Raw genomic sequence first — 22,523 nt, 5'->3', positions numbered from 1 at the left:
ACAGATAGGAGTTAGTCCGATATGGCAAATTGTTTGCATTTTTATTTAGAAATAACCTCTTCCTTTACACTGTTGGTGGGACTGCAAACTAATTCTACCTCTTTGGAAAGAAGTATGGAGAATCCTCAAAGAACTCAAATTAGATCTCCCATTTGATTCCTCAAATCCCACTGTTAGTCATGTATTCAGAAGAAAAAAAAACATCATTCTATCTTCAAGCCATTTGTACTATGTTGTTTATCGCAGCTCAATTTACAATTGGCAAAATGTGAAAACAATCTAAATGCCACCAACCAGGAATGGATATACCAAACTGTGGTATATGTATACCATGGAATACTATTCAGCCATTAAAAAAGATGGGGACATTACATCTTTTGTATTAATCTGGATGGAATTGAAACACATTCTTCTTAGTAAAGTATCACAGAGTAGAGAAGCAAGAATCCAATGTACTCAATACTAACATGAGGCCAGTAGATAATCTGATACATTCCCACATAAGAGAAAAACTCAAATCAATTCAAGGTCTGGGATGGGGAAAGAGGGAGCAGGGAGAGGGGAAGGAGGAGGATGGAGGTGCTCACACTCAATGGGCCCAAAGTTCGAGTGTATGGCACACTTCTTGGGGGCAGTACACAATTATAAGAGGAACTCTACCTAACTAATGCAAACATTGTAACCTATTTCGTTGTGCCCTCAGATTAACCCGAAACAATAATAAAATCTTAAAAAAGAAATAACAAATAACCTTATCCTTTTTCAGAATTCTCAGTGAAAATCATTTGACCGAATTACATAAAGATTCATTTGAAGGCCTGCTATCCCTCCAGTATTTAATCATATTTATTTATGAGCTTTTAGTGATATTATCTGTAAAGTGAATCAGGGGTTCAAATTAGATAATCTCTAAAACTTCTTTCAGCAATAAAATGCTGCAGTTCTCTAAATCCGTGTAGCGTTTTAGCCCGTCTCTAGCCCATCTCTGTGCATTTTTAGTTTTTAAAATCATATAGATAAGATACAGATAGAAAAAAACTTTGCTTATAAGGAAAAAGTGGTAATAACATCTGAGCAATTATTGACACCCATTGAACCTTGTTTTATAAGTTTTATATATCATCTGCTTATATTTATATTTAGTCTACAACCCATAGAGCAAATCTAATCCACAGTCTGTTTTTATTTACAGCCTGTAAGTTAAGAATGGCTTTTACATTTTTAAAGGGTCTGTAAAAGAAAAAGAAAGACAAGAATATGCAACAGAGACCATATGTGACCTACAAAGCCTAAAATATTACTATTTAGCCTTCAGAAAAAGGCTAAATTTGGGTGGCGCCTGTGGCTCGAAGGAGTAGAGTGCCAGCCCTACGTGCCGGCGGTGGTGGGTTCAAACCCAGCCCCGCTGAAAAAAATGCAAAAAAAAAGAAAGAAGAAGGATTTGAAAAAGTTGGTTTAGTAGCATGAGAAGAATTAAACTTTAAGTTGTTGCTCAAAGGAAAGGAAAGGAAAATATAGACCATCTACACTAGTTTGAATGCCATTAATCCAGAATTTTTTGATAATTTAATCTGAATTAAATTAACATTTAACTATTAAATAAGCAGATGAATTATAAAGAATAAATATATTTAAGAATATAAAATATTAAAGAATATTAAATATTTAATATAAGAACATGATATTAAAATCATATAGATATGATTTAATTTAATCATATAGTAAATATATATATTTAAGAGAATAGGCTGGCAGTGAGGATTTCATAGCAGAAATTACTATACTCTTATTGAAAATAGTTGTTTAAGGACAGGTGCAGTGGCTCACACCTGTAATCCTAGCACTCTGGGAGTCCAGGGTAGGAGGATCCCTTGAGCTCATGTGTTCGAGCCTCATTGAGAGTGAGACCCTGTATCTATTAAAAAATAGAAAAATTATCCAAACATTATGGTGGGTGCTTATAGTCCCAGCTACTCGGGAGGCTGAGGTAGGAGGATAGCTTGGAGCTCAGGAGTCTGAGGTTGCTGTGAGCTAGGCTGACACCATGGCACTCTGGCCTGATGCAACAGAATGAGACTTTGCCTCAAAAAGAAAAAAAAAAGTTGTTTAAATTATGGTTAAATGGTATAGCTAGAAATGTTTACAATGAATAAGCATATTACCAATGCTCCTAATTCTTCCCAAATTACAAAATGAAAATTTCTCCTGCCTTATTGCTAAGGAGGGAATATTTGCATAGTATTTATTTCTATCTTTTTAAAGATAAGAAGATACTATATCCCTTGCTATGAAAGTCTGAGTTTTATCCTTTGCCCACGGCAAAGAAGTGTGGTCAAGAAGTGTGTACATCATTAATCTTTATTAAGCTCACTAATGTTGCTCTTTAGCAAATAGATTCTTCTTTCAAATGTAGAAGACTTAAGGGAAGTAGGTACATGACACTAAAAATAGTCCTTTGAATGATCTAACCTTCTAGGCCTTAAAGGCATGACCACCTTTGTACTGGTCTTCTTAGGCACCTCTGCCACATTTGGGGAAAAAAGTAAATGACGTAATTGCTCAATGGAGTAGGCCCTTCCTTACTTCCACAATGACATATGCATATTTTGTAAGCTAATCTTTCATGTTAGGATATATTCTCATTCATTTAAAAAATGCCAACCAATTAAAAAAACAAAGAGAATATGCCAACCACTTTGCCTAATATTAGAGTCAGAGAGATGAGTAAGACAGGATTCCTACCCTTCTAAGAACTTAACATTTCACAGGGGAAACAAACATGTAAGCATCAACCATAACGAGACAAGCACTAAGAGGATGACAAAGGGCTGGTTGCAAAGGCCCAGAAGAAGGATACAAAGTAATAAAATTGCATTTCTTTTAAAACATTTTTTTTCTTCTTCTCCTCGTTCTCAGCTTTTCACTCATTTTATAAATACAGCAGAACCTCCATGGTTGACCACCTCCATAATTTTACCTCATTTTCACAGACCAGACATGCGCCACATGTGCTCGATGGAAGTTCCTTATGCCGACCACCACTGTAGTTGCCTGGTTTGTTATAGTCCAGCAAGTGATCAGCTTAGAGAGGTTCTACTGTATTCTCATGTGTCAATTTTAAACACAGTGGGCTTGCAGATGAGCAAGACCTAATCCCTGCTTTCAAGGAGTTTATACTTAAAAGAAATGGGAGCAAAAATAACTACATTGGAAAGAAGACATAGCTATGGGCACTAAGAGGGACAAACTGCTTCTGGAGCACAGAAGAAGGAGAAAAGACTTGAGTTTGGATCAGAGAAGATGTTCCTAGAGCAATGCTGCTAGAACAGGATCTATCAGAACGCCATCAGATATCCTTAGACAGATTTCCTTAGACAGATTTGGGGGGAAATAGTCCAAACTTGGAAAAGGGAAATGGGAGAAAGGCAAAATACAGCAAAGTATTTGAGGAATGCTTTGAGTAACTGTAGAGTGCAAGGAGAGAGAGTAGGAGACTGGAGCCAGACTTTCTAGGGCTTTGAATGCCAAGCAAAAGCCATCGCAGGGAACCATGCTATACCACCATGCTTTACGCCCATCTTAAGTCTGCACCACAAGCACTTGGAGGTCTTGTTAGGCCTTGGTTCTGGACTACAACTCCACAGCTACTGATTCAGTCAGTTTAGAGTAAGGCCAAGGATTTGCATCTTTCATAAATTCCCATATGCTGGTCTTTGAGAATCACTTCTGGAGAGTTCATCTGGTCAATTGTGTGCAGGATAGTTTAGAACAATGGTTCTCAACCTTCCTCATGCCGTGGCCCTTTAATACACAGTTCCTGTGGGTCGCGACCCACAGGTTGACAACCACTGGTTTAGAAGGAAGAGATACCAGTCAGCACAGAGTGACAACAGCCAGGTGAAGAGCGAGGGATAAACTGGAGTCAAGTGAAATAGTCAACTATAGTTAAGGGGTGTTTTCAAATAAAAATCCAGTTCCGTGTTGCCTTTTGCTATGTCCCATCACTGTACCACCGAAAAAATTGCTTTCATGGAATATTAAGGCAATATAAAACCAAAATGAATTTCTATTAATATGGTATAATTCTGAATTAGTTCAAAGTTATGTATTAATTAGAAGGGTAACTTCCTTTCAAAGGATGTGAAAGGATATCTTTTATCTCTTTTGGTATTGAACTAGCTTAGAAAAACAGAATTAAACCAGAAAGGTGTAAAATGTGAGGTTATTCCTTTTCATATTAGAAATTATATAGAAAAATAAAAACTTGAAGCTTCTAATCTAGAATTTGATGAGGCTACAAAAGGTTGTTGAGTCAAGTCTCCTGCTGCCCAGGGAAAGATTACATCCAAAATCTTTTAAGATCTACAGTTGTATATTTTATTGGTGAAAATCATGAAATACAGGGAGCATTAGGGGGCTATGGAAAGTTCAAATACAAGTCCAAAAGTTTAGAATGTAGACAAAAGCTACATATTCATTATTATCATTCTAAATTCTACTAGTTGTTCCCACTAATTTGGTATCAAATCAAGGCAGTGTCTTCTTTTACTTTTTCTAGAGATTTATCCTGCAATAAAATCCAATTTATTGAAAGACGTACCTTTGAATCACTACCATTTCTGCAGTATGTGTAAGTTACAAATAGAACTTCATTACATTTGGAACTTTTATTAAACTTATAAACCCTCTGCTATTCACTTTGAAATATGATTAAAATTTTACTAGTAGAAAGTTACTAAAATTTATAGCAAATTCATTTAATCTCTAGCAAAGATTAGTGTGAGAATTATTACACACAAAATTATTAGTGTGAGAATTATTACACAGATCAGAGGGGATCATAATAGAACAATGGTCTCAACTAGTGGGATTTTGTACCCAGACGACATTTGGCAATGCCTGGAGACATTTTCAGTTGTCACAACTGTGGGTATGTTACTGACACCTGGTGGGCAGAAGCCAGGAATGTTGTTGACCTACAATGTACAGGACAAATCCCCCAAAGAATTATACAGCTAATATATCAATAGCACTGAAGTTGCAAAACTCTGTCATAGAGAAATAAAGATCTCTCAACACAAGTATTGGCTGAGCATTCACTGTTTCGTATCTACACATTGCATGTATAGTAAATGCAATAAAGTATAAATCATAAGCCAATATCTTCTACGGCAAAATTTCCTTCGTGTACAGAGAAAGTACTGAGGTTATGTTTTGTCATATAGAAGTTAGAATCACTGCCAAATGATGAATGCTCTGAAAGAATATCTTTTCTTCTTCTTTATCGGCTTATGTCTTTCCTTTTTCTTGTTGTTTTTTGTAGAAATCTTGGTTGCAATTTAATCACTGAACTGAGCTTCCGAACGTTTCAGGCGTGGCATGGAATGCAATTTTTACACAAGGTGTAAGTTAAATAGATGAACACATAAAAAGCTATGTGTAAAAGCATCATTCAGTTATCAGTTAACTAGGTATCAGCTCATTATGAACTCTGAATAGCATATCTTAAGATCTATCCAATTTTTCTTTTTTAATTTTTTTTAAAGTTATATTTATATTTCACAGGAAGGACCAATCCAATATTTTCAGGTGAGGAAACTAAGGTACAAAGAGGCCAGGAGACTTGTGTAACTTCCATATGACATGCTCTGCTTTCCCTAGAAACGATCTTTGGAATGGGTGATAAAAGATGTCAAGCAAGTAATGCTCAAATTAGCATTGTCTTGGGAGCCCCAACAATGCTGCTTTGATATGTGAATTGTCCTTGAAATCCTACGTTTGAATATAACTTTGATTCCTACTCATGTACAGAGTTTCTAACCGCTGAAATGTATACAGCGTCTAGCCACAAAGGATGAAGCGTAACACAAAGTCCTCCAGGGTGCAAAAGGGGAAACATGTTTTCTCGGAGTCAGTTTCTTTTAGTTTTTTATTTATTTATTTATTTATTTATTTTTTTGGTAGAGACAGAGTCTTACTTTATTGCCCTCGGTAGAGTGCTGTGGTGTCACACTGCTCACAGCAACCTCCAACTTCTGAGTTTAGGCGATTGTCTTGCCTCAGCCTCCCAAGTAGCTGAGACGACAGGCGCACGCCACAACGCCTGGCTCTTTATTTTTGTTGCAGTTTGGCCGGGGCTGGGTTTGAACCCACCACCCTTGGTATATGAGGCCGGTGCCCTACGCACTGAGCCACTGGTGCCACCCAGAGTCAGTTTCTTTTCTTTTAAACCAGTGTGGTGCCTGTGGCTCAAAGGAGTAGGGCGCTTGTCCCATATGCCGGAGGTGGCGGGTTCAAACCCAGCCCCCGGCCAAAAAACCTGCCAAAAATAATAATAATAAATAAAGCAGAAAGAATTCCAGAAAATCTGCCATAGGGCACGTCTCTCCCTGACACCCCATACCTTATTTTTTTAAAAAATATATACCTATGAAGAATGATCTGTGGGCATCTTTGCACTGTGGGGGAAAATGGTGTTCATGTTAAGCTATAGTGCAAAAAATGTTCAGAGAGAAAATACATTACTTTAGCCTAATTCCATATACTTGCTTTCCTGACTACCCTTCAACAAGTAATGTAGAGGGGCCAGGCACAGTAGCTCACACCTGTAGTCCTAGAACTCTAGGAGGCTGAGGCAGGTGGATTTCTTGAGCTCAGGAGTCCGAGACTAGCTTGAGCAAGAATGAGACCCTGTCTCTAAAAAAGAAAAAAATAGCCAGGGGTTGTGGTGGACACCTGTAGTCCCAGCTACTTGGGAGGCTGAGGAAAGAGGATCACTTGAGACCAAGTATTTGAGGTTGCTATGAGCTGTCTTGCTATGGTACTCTACAAAGGGCAACAAAGCAAGACTTTGTCTCAAAAAAAAAAAAAAAAAGCTATGTAGGTTTTATTTTCTTTCAGCTCAAAATTCAATAATTTCTCTGTGACACAAGCAGATCATGGTAGGTATATATGATCTATGGCCTGAAGGAAATTTCAGACTCAAGGTGAAGATCCTCTTCTAAACTTGACTTTGGAAAAGACTGTCCACCTGTCTTGAGGTTTGGAAGTCTAATTTCACACCATTCATTTTGGGTTAGAGGGAGGGGTTTAGGGTGTGTGTGGAACTGATTAACAGTTTCTACAGAGGCTGGTCTTATAGGGACCTCTTCTCTTCCCTTGTTAATTTACTGATGCCTTGCATAGAGGAAGAACACAAGGGTCTGTTTTTCTTTTGCCCTCACACCAAAGAACCAGATTCATTAGTTCCCTCCACCAAGAGATTTAGATGGAATCAGTACAAATGTCTTGAACTCACCACCTTCACTGAACATTGTCGACAGAAGAGAAGGCAAACTCTGTAAAATAATTTGAAGAGGTCTATTCTAAGAGCTGAATTTGAGGACCATGGCCTGGACCCATGCCCAAGAAACCTTGAGCAAGTGGACTCACTGTGACTGGATTCTATTCAATTCAGGGAGACAGGCGTTGCATGTAAAGTCATAAATCAATACAAGGCAGGGTGTAAGTTGGTTTGGCCTAAAAAGGTGGGACATCTCAAAATGGAGGTTTACAGGTTATAGGTGGGTCTTAAAACTCTTTGATTTGTAATTGGTTAAAGAAATGAAGCTTTGTCTAAAGCAGGCGTCCTCAAACTTTTTAAACAGGAGGCCAATTCACTGTCCGTCAGACCGTTGGAGGGCCAGACTATAGTTCAAAAAAAAAAACAAAACTATGAACAAATTCCTATGCACACTGCACAAACTTTATTTTGAAGTAAAAATACAAAACAGGAACAAATACAATCACATGGCTTCATGTGGCCCGCGGGCCGCAGTTTGAGGACCCCGGGGCTAAAGGCTTGGGATCCTTTAAGTTAAGGACATCTGTTAATTAGAGACAACAGGTCTGCCAAATACCTAGACTCCAGTGAACTGTTAAGTAAGCAGAGGACCTACAGGTTTGTCCTCTATAGCCTCAGGCCTGTTAAGGAGTCTCCCAGAAGGGAGGGGGCTTGATGAGGCATTTCTGACTTCCCCTCTTAGCGCTAGCAACTCAGCCCTTTGGCCAAGAGGGGGGTCCAATTAGTCAGCTGGAGGGGGGAGCCTTAAGATTTTATTTTTAGTTATTATTATTATTTTTTTGAGACAGAATCTTACTTTGTCACCCCCTGGTAGAGTGCTGTGGTGTCATCTCATCTCCGCTTACACCTTTCACTGGCGACCAATATAACAGAGTAAGAGTTTGACCGTCGATGCTGCCTCTGGCGGATCTCGGCCAAAAGGGGAGTTGTGAACTAAAATAAAACCTTACAAACCACAGCTCCTTAGAAGGCCTCACCTGCCGCAGCCGAGCCGGGCACGCGGGTTCCGGATGAACGGAGCTCCCGGAAGCCCCGCCCCCGCCGCCGGCCCGCGCGCGCCCCCCACCTCCGCCCCGCGCGCTGCTGCGCTCGGCCCTCCCCTCCCTCTCCCGCCGTCCGCCTTGTTCGCGCCTGAGCTTGCGGGTCAGCAAGAGCCTCCAGCGTGAGCGTGCGGCTGCAGCCCCGGCCACCCAGCCCTCTCCCCCTCTTTTCTGCCTGTCTGCCTCTCCTCCCTGTCGCCGTCTCTTCCTCCCGCGCTCTCGGTCTGTGAATCTCGACCTTCATTTCTTCCACCCCGCCCTGCCGGGTCCCTCGCGTGCCCAGTCACCAGGCCGCGTGGGCCCTGCAACGCCTCCTCCGCTCCCCCAACCGCCACCCCCTCCCCGCAGGCCACACGGGGGCCGCAGCTGGGCCTGCTTGGCCTGGAGCCCGTCTCAGCGCCGACACTTCTCCAGGTCAGCGGGCCTCCGACCCGCCGAGCAAAATGGGAAATGAGGCAAGTTATTCTTTGGAAATGTGCTCAAACTTTGGTGCAGATGAAATTAAAACGTTAGGAAAAAGATTTAAGAAGCTTGATTTGGACAAGTTTGGTTCTTTGAGTGTGGAAGAGTTCGTGTCTCTGCCTGAGTTACAACAGAATTCTTTAGTACAGCGAGTAATAGATTCGACACAGATGGGAATGGAGAAGTAGATTTCAAAGAATTTATCGAGGGAGTCTCTCAGTTGAGTGTCAAAGGAGATAAGGGGCAGAAGTTAAGGTTTGCTTTTCCTATCTAAGACGTGGATAAGGATGCCTGTATTTCCAATGGGGAACTCTTGCAGGTGTTGAAGATGATGGTGGGGAACAATCTGAAAGAGACACAGTTACAGCAAATCGTAGACAAAACCATAATAAATGCAGATAAGGATGGAGATGGAAGAATATCCTTTGAAGAATTCTGTGCTGTTGTAGGTGGCCTAGACATCCACAAAGAGATGGTGGTAGATGTATGGCTCTTTTTTTTTAAATGACTTTTTACTTGGGTCAAAGATCCCCAGAGGGTAGGGTGTGGAAGAGGAAGGAGAAACTACTCTGCTAGTGCTTGGGGTCAGGATTATTTATTTATTTATTTATTTAGTAGAGACAGAGTCTCACTATCCTGCCCTTGGGTAAATTGCCCTGGCGTCACATGGCTCACAGCAACCTCTAACTCTTGGGCTTACCCGATTCTCTTGCCTCAGCCTCCCGAGCAGCTGGGACTACAGGTGCCCGCCACAACGCCCGGCTATTTTTGTTGCAGTTTGGCCAGGGCTGGGTTTGAACCCGCCACCCTGGGCATATGGGGCCGGCGCCCTGCTCACTGAGCCACAGGCGCCGCCCGTTGTGTGACTCTTTTTAAAGAGTACCACTCAACACTTTTGCTTTCTCATCCATCTCTGAAGATCTGCTCAAGATGCCCAGCAATGCTCTCTGTGTATTTAAATGGAAGTATTTTTCTCTGTGAAGCCACGTTTTCCAACATGAGCCTCATGAAGCCAACCAAGTGTTATTGAACTTACTCTCTGAATGACTCAGTGTAGCACTTTAAAGTCTGAAGAACAGCAGCATGAAAAGAGCATATCAATGTGGTGGAGAAAGGGAAGGGGTTGGCTTTTTAATTTATTTTTCTTCATGTTTTATAAGAAGAAAGTATATATACATATGTAAATATTTATATGTAGCTTTCTATGTATGTAGTAGGTTGGCTTTAATTTAATATACTTTGATTCAGAAACAAAATAGAGTAAAAGTGCCAAGCAGAACATAAAACATCCTTACTTTTATTTCACACAGTTTTTTTTTTTTTTGTTTGTTTGTTTGTGTTTTTATTTCACACAGTTTTATATATAGATAGGAGATTGTACAATTTGAGCCCGGTGTTAGGCCAGCTGTTTTCCTTTTCCTGTGCTTTCTCCTTTGAGAGATTGACAAAGCATTTGTTAATGTCTTATTATTTACCTTAATTACATTTTTGTAACAAAGGAGTCTGTAACTTTATTTATACTTAAGAATATATTTCCAGGGACTACGTCTCACTGCTGAGCAGCTTTTAATATGCCTCTCCTTGAGGAGAAAGTATAGTTCGGCGCTACTGCCAAGAGCTAGTTCTTGTGTGCATGTGATAACTGCACAGTGCTTATGGCTGCTTCATTCTGTTACTTTACATCTAGGAGTCATTGCATTTATTGAATGTCCCTGAGTAAGGGTAAGTTACCAGTTGTGATTTTATACATAAAGGCCAGAAGCTAGCTTAGGCAGTCATGATTTATTATATGCCTTACTTAATGAAGAATACCTGAAATAATCGTGTAACTGCTTAGGATATCCATTTGTTTCATTAAATGGATAATTTGTCATTAAACTTGTGTTTGAACCATGAATTTCCCTTTATGTTTCAAAAGACTTGCAACAAATAAAAACTGGGGACATTAAATGTGCCTATATGTACTAAACACCCATATATATTTGTGATTAAAATGGGAGAAATCTTGCTAATTATATGTCACAGAAGAGCAAAATTCTATTCAAATTTGTACCTCTCTTTACTGTAAGGCATAGAGAATGCATAACGGTTTTCCTTGATTTGCCCATATAATTGGTAATGGGTAATAACTTAATAGATGTGTGTGATATAAAAGTAGTATATCCTGTTCTACCACTTGATGTTATCCCTTCCCTTTTCTGCAAAGGTACTATTGGCTGGAAGAAAAACGTTTTGGGTAGCTTCGTATGACAGTATTTCCTGATATAGTTTTTCTGTAAAAACTGGTTTTATAATCATGAGTGGAAAAGGGCAGGTTGAATCGAGTTGACTGAATCTTTTTTTTTTTTTTTTTTTTTGGTAGAGACAGAGTCTCACTTTATCACCCTGGTAGAGTGCCGTGGCGTCACACAGCTCACAGCAACCTCCAACTCCTGGGCTTAAGCGATTCTCTTGCCTCAGCCTCCCAAGTAGCTGGGACTTTAGGCGCCCACCACAATGCCCGGCTATTTTTTTTTGTTCTTGCAGTTTGGCCGGGGCCAGGTTTGAACCCACCACCCTGGCCATATGGGGCCGGTGCCCTACCAGCTGAGCCACAGGTGCCGCCCAGAGGTGACTGAATCTTAAGCTGAGTGCACCTCCTGCCATGGCTGTTCCTTCAACTGAGTGCTGCACATCGTGGGCTCTGCCTGTGAGAGAAAAATCCCGGTGCTTGGTGTCCTTGCATGACATGGAATTTTGCATGTAGATCAATTTAAAATGTACCTCTTGTTTACATAATTTGCATAATTTTAAAAGACGATGTTGCCAAACTTTGGAAATGTTAATATTCAAACTGAAAATCTCCACTTCATGTAACATCTTCCTCTGGTTTATAATCTCAGCCAGTGGTTTAATCTGTTCCAGTGTCAACTGCCATGTGCTCTGCTTCAAGGGGGAACCTAGTCTTTGTGACTTTTTTGTACATTAGTATTTGTTACAAATATTTTAGCAAATGCTTTCTATTTCTCTTGCTTGTGCATATCTTGGCTGGCGTTACAGAAAAATAGTGCAGACATTATTTCCTTACTGGGGAATGGGTTTGTTTCCTTTTCTTTCTTTGTTTTTTTAGTTTGTGTGTGGGTTGGGTAGGGGAGCGGTGGTTTATGTTGAATGTTTAGTTTCTCTTCTGCATGGTACATCACGTTGTGGGATCTTTAGAGAACTTCATACTGTATGAATAAGAAGACAAAATATTTGAAACTTGAAAAAAAAATTCTTAAGCCAGCACGCCTGGTTTAAGTATTTTATTTTGGTTCACAATTTCTCCCTTTGGCCAAGATCTGTGCCCCCACCCCCACCCCCCCGGCTTAAGATTTTATTTTGGTTCACAATTCTTCCCTTTTGGCCCAGATCCACCAGAGGCACCATTGATGGCCAGACTCTTATTTTGTCCCATCCCGAGAGCAAGACTGGATGTTCGGGCCAGGTTTGTTAGAAGGGAAGGGTGACTCACCTGGGCAGTGCTCAGGGGCAGTTAGAGAACTCTTTCAAATACAGGGGTGTAGGGTAGCTGGTAGGCAAATTCTACAGCTTGCCCAGAATGTTAGGGTCCTTTGCTGTGAATTTCTGAGGGGGTGTGGGTAACTAGACCCTTTGTGTCTTTGTCTTTGGAGGAAAGACAAAGTCTTTTGTCTTTGTGGCTATGTTAGGCTCCAACAGCTGGGATGGTATGGCCCCTGCCCTGGTTCCATCTAGGCCCTTGGTGGGACCCTAATGGCCAAGAGAACTGAAGAGCCAAAAGGACTTACATCCATGAAGTGTTTTAGGCCAGATGGGACTGGAGGTGGACAGGTACTCATGGAGGCTTTTAAACCTTCTAGACAACATGAAGGTAAAAATCAAAATGTTAAAGGCAAGGCTACAAAATTAATTGATCTGTGTTGTGCTACTATATTTTGAGGTTTTAGTTGCAGGCTTGTAACAAAAAGGCCAAGGAATTTAGAAACTTAATCACTTAAGCTAAGGAATTTAGAGACTTTTGTTGTGTCACCTTATTTTAGTCTCTTTAGTGATTTGTCCTAAGGTGGCTAATAAATTTCCTGTTACATCTCTTTTTGTATAAACCCCATCCTGAGGACAATTATGCTCAGGATGGATGTTTGGACCACATGGCCCAAAAAGACAAAGTTTCTCGTTTAGTATTTGTTTAGGCTTCTGTGTACCCATCCTTGATCATGATCTGCTTTAATCTATAGAACTAAATGTTTTCCCTATGTCTTTGAACATATTTCAAATAGTTGAATTAAATTCTTGTCTAGTAAGCCCAATATCTTGACTTCCTCAGGGACAGTATCTACTGATTTCCAACCCCCACACCCACCCCTGTGCATGGTTTCTTTGTGTCCCTTATAAATTGTGTTGAAAATTGGATATTTTAAATAATACTACGTATAATGTAACAATTCTAGAAATCAGGTCCCTGCCCCCAGGGTTTGGTGTGTACTGCTGCTTATTATAGTAGTTATTATTAATTTATTTAGTGACTTTTTGGAACTAATTTGGTAAAGGCTTGTATTTGTTGTCATGTGTGGCCACTGAAATCTCTACTAGGTTAGGTTAGTCTGCTGATGAATGAACAGAGATTTCCTTAAAAGTCTAGAACCAGTAAGTCTCCGAGATTTTCCCAAGGGGCTTGTGTGCGTGTTAGGGCGTACCTTCAGCACTCAGCAAGATGGTTTTATAGCTCTGCCTTAGCTTTCATTGCCTGTTTTGTGCAGAACCTCAGAATCAGACATGGATGAGAGGTTAGGGACTTCTCTGATGTTTCCTGACAATGCTCACAGTCCTAAATATGTATATGACCTTCCAGATTTCAAGGAATGTGACTCATGGTCTTCCAGTTTAACAAGGAAATGTTGGAGTATTTCAGAGTTCCTATGGATATCTCATTCCTAGGCCTTTTCTATTAAGTTTTGTTTGTTGGTTTTTGAGACAGAGCCTCAAGCTGTCACCCCGGGTAGAGTGCCGTGGCATCACAGCTCACAGCAACCTCCAACTGCTGGGCCCAAGCGATTCTCTTGCCTCAGCCTCCCAAGTAGCTGGGACTACAGGCGCCCGCCACAACGCCCAGCTATTTTTTGGTTGTAGTTGTCATTCTTGTTTAGCAGGCTCAGGCTGGATTTGAACCCGCCAGCTCTGGTGTATGTGGCTGGTGCCTTAGCCGCTTGAGCTGCAGGTGCCAAGCCATCTATTGGTAAAAGGTGCCAACTTTTACCCATCGCCTCATGTAGCTGCCATGTTAAGACACTTCTTATAATTATCTTCCACAAACACCCTTTTAGGTTAAATAGAAGCAAGCCTTTCCAGGAAGGTCTTCCATGTAACAAACAGGTCAAATAATGACAGTTCATTGGAATTGTGGCTTCGAAAGAGCTCTGGCTCCATTTTGCTCCCTCTGGTACTAGAGATGTGGGCTACTTTTTGTTGTTGTTGTTGAGTCTCACTTTATTGTCCTTGGTAGAGTGCTGTGGCGTCACACAGCTCACAGCAACCTCCAGCTCCTGGGCTTAGGCCATTCTCATGCCTCAGCCTCCCAAGTAGCTGGGACTACAGGCGCCCGCCACAATGCCCGGTTATTTTTTTGTTGCAATTTGTCTGGGGCCGGGTTTGAACCCGTCACCCTCGGTATATGGGGCTGGTGCCCTGCCCACTGAGCCACAGGCGCCACCCAGATGTGTGCTATTTTTAAGGCTACTACTGAGCTGGGAGCAAAAGATGGTCTAGGGTAAGCTAAAACAACACAAATCTCACTGTTTTTACTGAAATTTAGCCATTTTTCCTAAATAAACACTCCTTGGGTTGCTGCATTGTGACTTTGATTAAATTTCTAGAGTTCTGAAAACATTGATTCTGGACATTTTGGCCATATTTTTTTTTGTTGTTGTTTTTATGAAGGGATGAATTTTCAGATGTCTTTACTCCACCATTTTCACTGCTGTCACCTACAACATGGTTTTGTTCCCTTTTTTTTTTTAGACAGAGTCTCACTTTGTCACCCTCAGTATTGTTGCCTGGTGTCATTGCTCACAGCAACCTCAAACTCTCGGGCTCAAGCGATTCTCTTGTCTCAGACAAGAGTACTTGCCTCCCGAGTAGCTGGGACTACAGGTGCCCTCCACAACGCCAAGCTTTTTTTTTTTTTTCTTTTTTTTTAGAGGCAGGGTCTTGCTCTGGCTCAAGCTGGTCTTGAACCTGTGAACCTGTGAGTTCAGGCAATCCACTCACCTTGGCCTCCCATAGTGCTAAGATTATAGGTGTGAGCGACCATGCCCAGCCTACAATATGGTTTTAAATCTCTAAAGTCTCCATGGCCATGGGTTAATTAAATATTTAATCACGGGAAGTGATTGGGAAAAGGAGTAAAAAGAGAAATGTCATTCTCAAGAGGTTCTCCCAGATGAATAGATGAAGTTTAGAAAGTTATTTTATATTTAGTTGTCACAGAATTAAGGTTAAAGTAACAGCTATTTTAAACCTTTTTTCTTCAGAGAAGATAAACACAGGCTTTGCAAATCAGAACTAACTTTAAATTTCAGCTTTGCTTCTAACTAGCTTAGTGGTCTAGGACAAGTTATATAAACTCTCTGTGCCTCGGTTTCCTCATTTATAAAAGATAATATTTACCACGTAAGCTTATTCTGAGGACTAAATGTAAAATGCTGATCACAAACGACCGGCAGCCCAATAGATATTAGCTATATAATTGTTATTTTTATAATATTCTGCAGAAGTACGCTAATAATTGTTGAGTAGAGTTAACCTAAAGGCAGATTTTCTTTTCTTTCTTGCTATTTCTCTCTTTTGTTTTGTTTGTTTGTTTTAAGAATGGAAAAGAAAATCTGTTCCAGCATTTTGGAATACAAATTTGCGTCAAAATTAATTTATTCGTTTTACTGATATTTAAATAAAATGATTTTTTCAACAAACATTGATTAAATATCTAGTAAATTTCAGGCACCATGCCAGGCACAGGTATGACAATGTCACTAAGTTGTGGTCCCCTGTTGCGGACCGCCAGTCGATGGGCCTCAGTCCGAGGGTGCTCAGGGCGAACGGAGCAGGTTGATTGAAAGGTCGACGCAGGATGAAATGACAGACTGCCACACACCACGAGTGATGAAGAAAGCAGCTGTACTTTACTGAATTTTAAGATTGGTTTTTATACATTTTTGACAAAGCATTACAAATTACAAAAGGTATTTTTACAACTTGCTGAGCTTTACAAGTTAATATCTAACCTTGTAGATGTGAGTATTTGACCATCTCACTTAAACAATATCCTGTCCGCAAGGGGTTCTGCCCGCGAGGGGGAACAAAGGCTGCTGGTTATCAGTTGTGTCTTTCACTTCCCCTTATCTAAGTAAATGCTTTAAAGGTTAGAGTTTTAAAACGTGAAAATTCTTTCTTTATAACTACTAGTATTAGTAATAATTCACAAATTATTTACTTCTAATGTGATTAAAAGATTTCATATATGTGTAAATTATGTAAGTGATTATAGTACTAGGAAATATATGAAATGTAAAGGTATGTGGAAAGTTTTAAGTCGTGGGTGGCTGTGGGTGGTGTAAGTACATATCTAGATGGAGCATCTTGTTTGCTGTTCCTGCATTGTCTCAATGCATTGTCTCAATTCACTGACATTTATGGTGGGAGCGTGCTCCTGCATCGTTCCCCTGGAGACATTGAGTCTCCATCGGCTATGTGTGATTATGGATCAGTAAGTCATTATGTTTATTCTTGGTTTCTTACAACAATCAGGCATTCAACTTAACAAACAGGTTTCAGGGCAAAGGTTTCTTAGGCTTTATGCCGCACCTCGTGAGTCATTACGTTCATCAAAAAGTATGCTAGGCAACTTCTGCGCTGCTGTCGCATACCAGGGGGGCTGGGGGTATCGCTCCGGGGAGCACAGACCACCTAACCATGCGTTTTACAACGCGGACAGCGCCACCTCACCACGACTAGATGCCGGGGGTGCGGCAGTCCCCACTCTCAGGGGCTGACAGTCCAGGAGACTGATGAGTGCCCAGGTGATTACAAGCACAGTAACAAAGGCTGTGATGTGATACAAAACTATCAGTGCAAGTGTGTGACAAGAATTCCCTTCTCTCAGATTTATCCCTTTTTCTTTAGCTCTAAAGCCAAGGATTTGGTCCATTATTTTCTTAATCAGATAAATTAAACCACGGATTTAAAAAAATTTTTCAAAAGATGAAAGACAAACACCTCAGATTATGGAGGATAAATGGCATAATAAACCTGGGTAGTTCCCAAAGGAAAAGTGCTTGGCAGAGTCTTAGGATGATTTAAGGGAAAAACAGAAAATGTTTTCAGGGCGGCGCCTGTGGCTCAGCAGGTAGGGCGCCGGTCCCATATGCCAGAGGTGGCGGGTTCAAACCCAGCCCCGGCCAAAAAAAAAAAAAGAAAATGTTTTCATTTTTTTACCTACAAGTTTCATACTAAAAAACGACTATAAACTCTTTGTGGAGTTACATGTACATTGAAATGCAGGTAATTTTAATTCAATTGCATTTTTCAGAATTCTCAATCGTAATCCTCTGACAACTGTTGAAGATTCATATCTTTATAAATTGCCAGCATTAAAATATCTGTAAGTATTGCGGTCATCTCATGAATCATGAGATTATTTCTGCTGTTATTTTTTATTTTCATCAAAGATTAAGTATGTTGAATTTAGGCTAAAAAGTCATAATTTAAACTTTAACTGGTTATTAAAAAAAGGTTATTGGCAAAGAAAAGAGATTAAGAATGGATGTGTAATGAATGGGCAAGACAGCCAGCAGGGAAAGAGAACAGTAGTATTGAGGAATGTAGATAAATATAATATATATAGATGCATGTAGGAATATGATTTATCCCAGAAAGCAAAAAAGAATAGATGCTTCTATTTTAAAAATAAAAAATAAAGGGCGGTGCCTGTGGCTCAAAGGAGTGGGCGCCAGCCCCATATGCCGGAGGTGGCGGGTTCAAACCCAGCCCAGCCAAAAACTGCAAAAAAAAAAAACACCTCCCCCGTAAAAAAAATAAATAAATAAATAAAGTAATCCAGGGAGGTGAATCCAATAAGAAAATGGGAAGATAAATGTTAAAAAGTGTATACATTCCATTATTTGATGTCATTAATTTGATGCTGCAAATGAAGATAATTACATTTCTTCAGTAAAAGCTCTGTAATCATCTTCTTTGACAAATAAACTCTTGAGCTGGCTTGTTTTATATAGAAACAAAAATTGAAGTGCTGACATGTCCTTGAAATATCTTTTTAAGTACAGAATTTTTCTATTGGGGTTAATATCTTGACTCTTCGGACTTTCTCCTTCAGAGACATGGGAACAACACAAGCCCCACTTACAACAGTCGAGAACATCCTCATGACAACTCTTGAATTGGAAAAACTGTAAGTTATTTTTTTCTTAGCTTTATTTTCACTTAGTACTTTTTTTGGGTTTATATTTTCTTAAGTCAGTTTTTGTGAGGTATAATTTTTATGCAGTAAAACTCACTCTTTTTAGGTGCACCAATGAATTTTGACAAATGTATAATTATGTAACCACCATCACATTCCCCAAATAGAATGTTTCTGGTGCCCTAAAAAAAGCCTCTCATGTTCCTCTGCAGTCGGTCCCCTCCTCCCACCATCAGCCCCTGGCAACCACAATCTGATTTACATCCGCATAGTTTTGCCTTTTCCCGACTGTCTTAGAAATGAAATCAGATGTAGTATGTAACCCTTTTGTGTGAAGCTTCTTTCACTTAGCATCATTGTTCTGATATTATATTACTATTCATGTTGTATCTGTCAGTGCAGTTAGTCCTCTCCTCATTCACAGCTTCAACCAAGCACAGATGGTAAATATTTGGGGTGGGGTCGGGGGGTGGGGGGAGAATAAACTATAAAAACTAATATGTGTTAAAATACAGTATAGCAACAATGTACATGGCCTTTACACTGTGTTACATAATATTCTAAGAGTAATCTAGAGGTGATTTCAAGTATACTAGAGATTATATGCAAATATTATAGCATTCACAGATTTTGGTATCTGCAGAGTCCTGAACCAGTTCCCCACAGATAGCAAGGGACAGTGTCGTATGGCTATATCAGCTTATCCTTTCACCAATTTATGAACAATTGGGTTGTTTTCAATTTTTTGGCAATTATGAAAACTGCTAAGAACACTCATACTCATGTCTTTGTGTGAAATACGTTTTCATTTCTTTCAGGTAAGTACCTAGGGTGGGACTACTGTATCACATCCTAAGGACATATTTAACTTTTTAAGAAACTGCTAACTTCTTTCCTAAAGCGGCTGTACTATTTTGTATTCCCACCAGCAATGTGAAAGTTGCAGTTGCTACAGGTATTCAGCGGATCCTTATTTCAGTTTTCTTGAAAAATCTACTAGTAGATGTATAGTGGAATCTCATTGTGGTTTTAATTTGCATTTCTGTAATAGTTAATGCTGTTGAATATCTATTCATGTGTAAATATCTTCTGTACTGAATTATCTGTTCAAATCTGATCCTGTATTTTAATTGATATTTATCTTCTTGTTTAGTTTTAAGAGTACTTTTTGTACTCTAGATACAAGTCTTTCAGGTATGTGTTTAGTAACTATCTTTTCTCTTTTCTCAGGTTGTGGTTTGTCTTTTCATTCTTTTTAAATTTTATGTATGTGTGTATGTATGTATGTATGTAGGTATGTATGTATTTATTTATTGAGACAGGAGTCTCACACTGTCACCCTGGGTTGATTGCCATGGTGTTATAAATCATAGCAACCTCAAACTCCTGGGCTCAAAACCAGAAAACTGAAATATAAGGATCTGCTGATCCTCTTACCTCAGCCTCCCAAGTAGCTGTGTACCCACCACCATACCCAGCTACTTTTTCAACTTTTAGTAAAGACGGGGTCTTGCTCTTGCCCAAGCTGGTTTTAAACTCCTGAGCTCAAGCGATCCACTCACCTTGTCCTCCCGGAGTGCTAGGATTACAGGCGTGAGCCACTGTGCCTGGCCTGTCTTTTCATGCTATTAAAAGTATTTTAGCCCAGGTTTTGTAATTTGTAATTTGAGGTTACAGCACAGGTTTTGTAAATTGTAATTTGAGGTTACGGCAAGCTATAAAGATGCCACCACACACTAGCCTGTGTGAGTGAGACCCTGTCTCAAAAAGAAAAATAAAGGAAGAAAAGGAAAGGAAACAGTAGGTATTGTTTAGTTTCCAAATATTTGGCGATTTTTCAGATCTTTCTGTTGGTTTCTAATTTAATTCCATTATGATCAGAGAACACATATTGAATGACTTGAATTCTTTTGAATTTATTAAAATTTGTTTTATGGCCCAGAATATTGTTGCATAGCTCATTGATGCTCTATTCATGTTTTATTTTGTTTTCCTTGTGTTTCATTTTGGGAAGTTTTAAGTTTTTGAAATAACAATTTTCATGTCCTTGCCTGCTCATTCTATCCATGTAGGTTCTGAGTTGGTTCTTATTGATTGCTTTGTTTCTTTAATATGGGTCACATTTTCTTGCTTCTTTTCATGTTTGGTAATTTTCTATTGGATCTTGGTACGTGTTGCCCCATGGATCGTGAGATGGTCCTATCTAGCTTATGCTAACAGGCAGTCTTCCTAATCTTGAGCGACATCTAATTATTTTCTGATACTTTTGGGTGGTTCTTTTCCTAGCCTCAAGTAGTTTCCTCATACACGTGCACCAATCAGTACTTTGCTGAACACTCAAGAGCTCCCTCTGTGTGTCTCCAGAGTTCATGTTCTGTGCGCCTCTTTTCTCTCTAGTACTCTGCTTTGAGACTTCTAGCCACCTTGGTTTTCCCAGACTCTCAGCTCCATTTCCTTAATCAAAGAGTCCACCAGTTTCCTTTCCTAGCACCATGACCTGGAAACTCTCTCAAAGAAGTAAGCTAGGGCAGTCACGGGGCTCACTTCATTTATTTCACATCTTACGGAGAATCACTGTCCTTCATTGCCTGATGTCCAGTGTCTTTAAAACTGTTGTTTTGTTTCTTTTATCTGGTATTTTGGTTGTTTCTGGCCAGCGGTGCAATGTCCTTGTTATTACATCTTGGCCAGAATCTAATAATAATCTTTAAATCTTTTTTGTTTTGATCCAGGATCAATCAGAGATCAGGCATTGCTCGTTATGTCTCTGTTTCCTTTAGTCTAAAACATTTGTCTACTTTTTCTTGGTCTTTCATGCATTAAAGAGTCTAACAGGGTTGTTTTATAAATTCTCCCACAATCCGGATTTGTCTATTTCCTCATGATTAGATTCAGGTAAAACATTTTGAGGAAGAATACTATTAATAAATAGACGATGTGTTCTTCCTACCTCATGACTTCAGATGGCCCATAATGCTAAGTTTGATCACTTGATTACAGAGTGATATCTTCTAGAGCTCTCCATTATAAAGTTATTTTTTCCATTGTTAATATGTATAAATACATTTGATCTTAGACAAAAGTCCAAGGAGAAACAATAATAAGTATAAATAATCTCCGGGGTGATGCTTTGAGATCAGTGAAGATCCTGCTTTCAAAACATGTTTTTACCCAACTGTGCATCAGTGAGGCAAGAGAATCGCTTAAGCCCAGCAGTTGGAGGTTGCTGTGATCTGTGACGCCATGGCACTCTACCCAGGGCGACAGCTTGAGGCTCTGTCTTAAAAAACAAACAAACCAACCAACTGTGCATCAGTGATAATCACTATCCAAATCCATTATTATTGTGTTTGCAAAATGACACTTTTCTAATTATATCATTCCTTCTACATAGCTGGCATTATTCTATTAATATTAAAGAAGAGCTGGCCCTCTTTTCCTTTTGTGAATTCATGGATTCTTCTTCTGTGAATTCATGGATTCTTCTTTATAGTAATTATGTTGTACCTTATTATCATCATTATTATTTTGAAGGCTCAAATTGTCCACATTTGGCCAATGTAATCATTATTACATTATAAAGTGGTTTAAACTAAGCTATCATTTATGCCCAGAGTAATTTCTAATATTTACCACTCCGAACAGTAATTGAGAAAGGAATTCTAGAAGTTTGGGGCCTCCAGACTCTTCTTAGAAGTCTGCCTCCTGTGTCCTCTCAACCCAAAGTGAGACAGATTTTCTTCTTCTGTCTTCTATGGGAGAAGATAATTTCTGAATGAAACTACAAATCAGTGTCACCCAATTCTAATTCCTTTTTTTTAAAATTTATTATTTTTAGAGATGAGGTCTTGCTATCTTGCCTAGGCTGGTCTCAAAGTTCTGGCCTCAAGCAATCCTCCCACCTTACTCTCCTGAGTGGCTGCAACCACGGGTGCACACCACAATGCCCAGCTAATTAAAAAAAATTTTTTGTAGGGGCAGGGTCTTGCTATGTTGCCCAGGCTGGTCTCAAACCCTAGCACCAAGCAATCCTCCTGCTTTAGCCTCCCCTGTAGCTGGAATTACAGGTGAAAGCTACCATACCTGGCACCTCTAATCTCTATCACGTTTACTCTAGGCATACCATAACCACTGCTGTGTTCACCCATCTCTCTGTCTCCTTTCCTTTTGGCTTTCTGGTTCCTACCCAACAACTGACCAGGCCATATGC

The 22,523-nt window shown here is 39.8% G+C and overlaps 1 protein-coding gene across 2 annotated transcripts in view; it reads left to right on the top strand.

Annotated features, from left to right (window-relative positions):
* Nucleotides 1-22,523, top strand: part of LOC128584234 (LHFPL tetraspan subfamily member 7 protein-like) — a 169,789-nt gene that overhangs the window by 21,089 nt on the left and 126,177 nt on the right. The window contains exon 4 of one of the 2 annotated variants that reach the window (XR_008379662.1): nucleotides 767-1,359. The exons of the other annotated variant lie outside the window; for it this stretch is intronic. The gene's annotated coding sequence lies outside the window, so the exon portion shown is untranslated. Of the gene's footprint in view, nucleotides 1-766; nucleotides 1,360-22,523 lie in introns of those variants that run through there. 2 annotated transcript variants of the gene reach the window in all.

The sequence above is a fragment of the Nycticebus coucang genome, chromosome 4, assembly GCF_027406575.1.
Source record: "Nycticebus coucang isolate mNycCou1 chromosome 4, mNycCou1.pri, whole genome shotgun sequence".
Lineage (NCBI taxonomy): Eukaryota > Metazoa > Chordata > Mammalia > Primates > Lorisidae > Nycticebus > Nycticebus coucang.
This window is presented reverse-complemented; position numbering and strand designations above follow the sequence as displayed.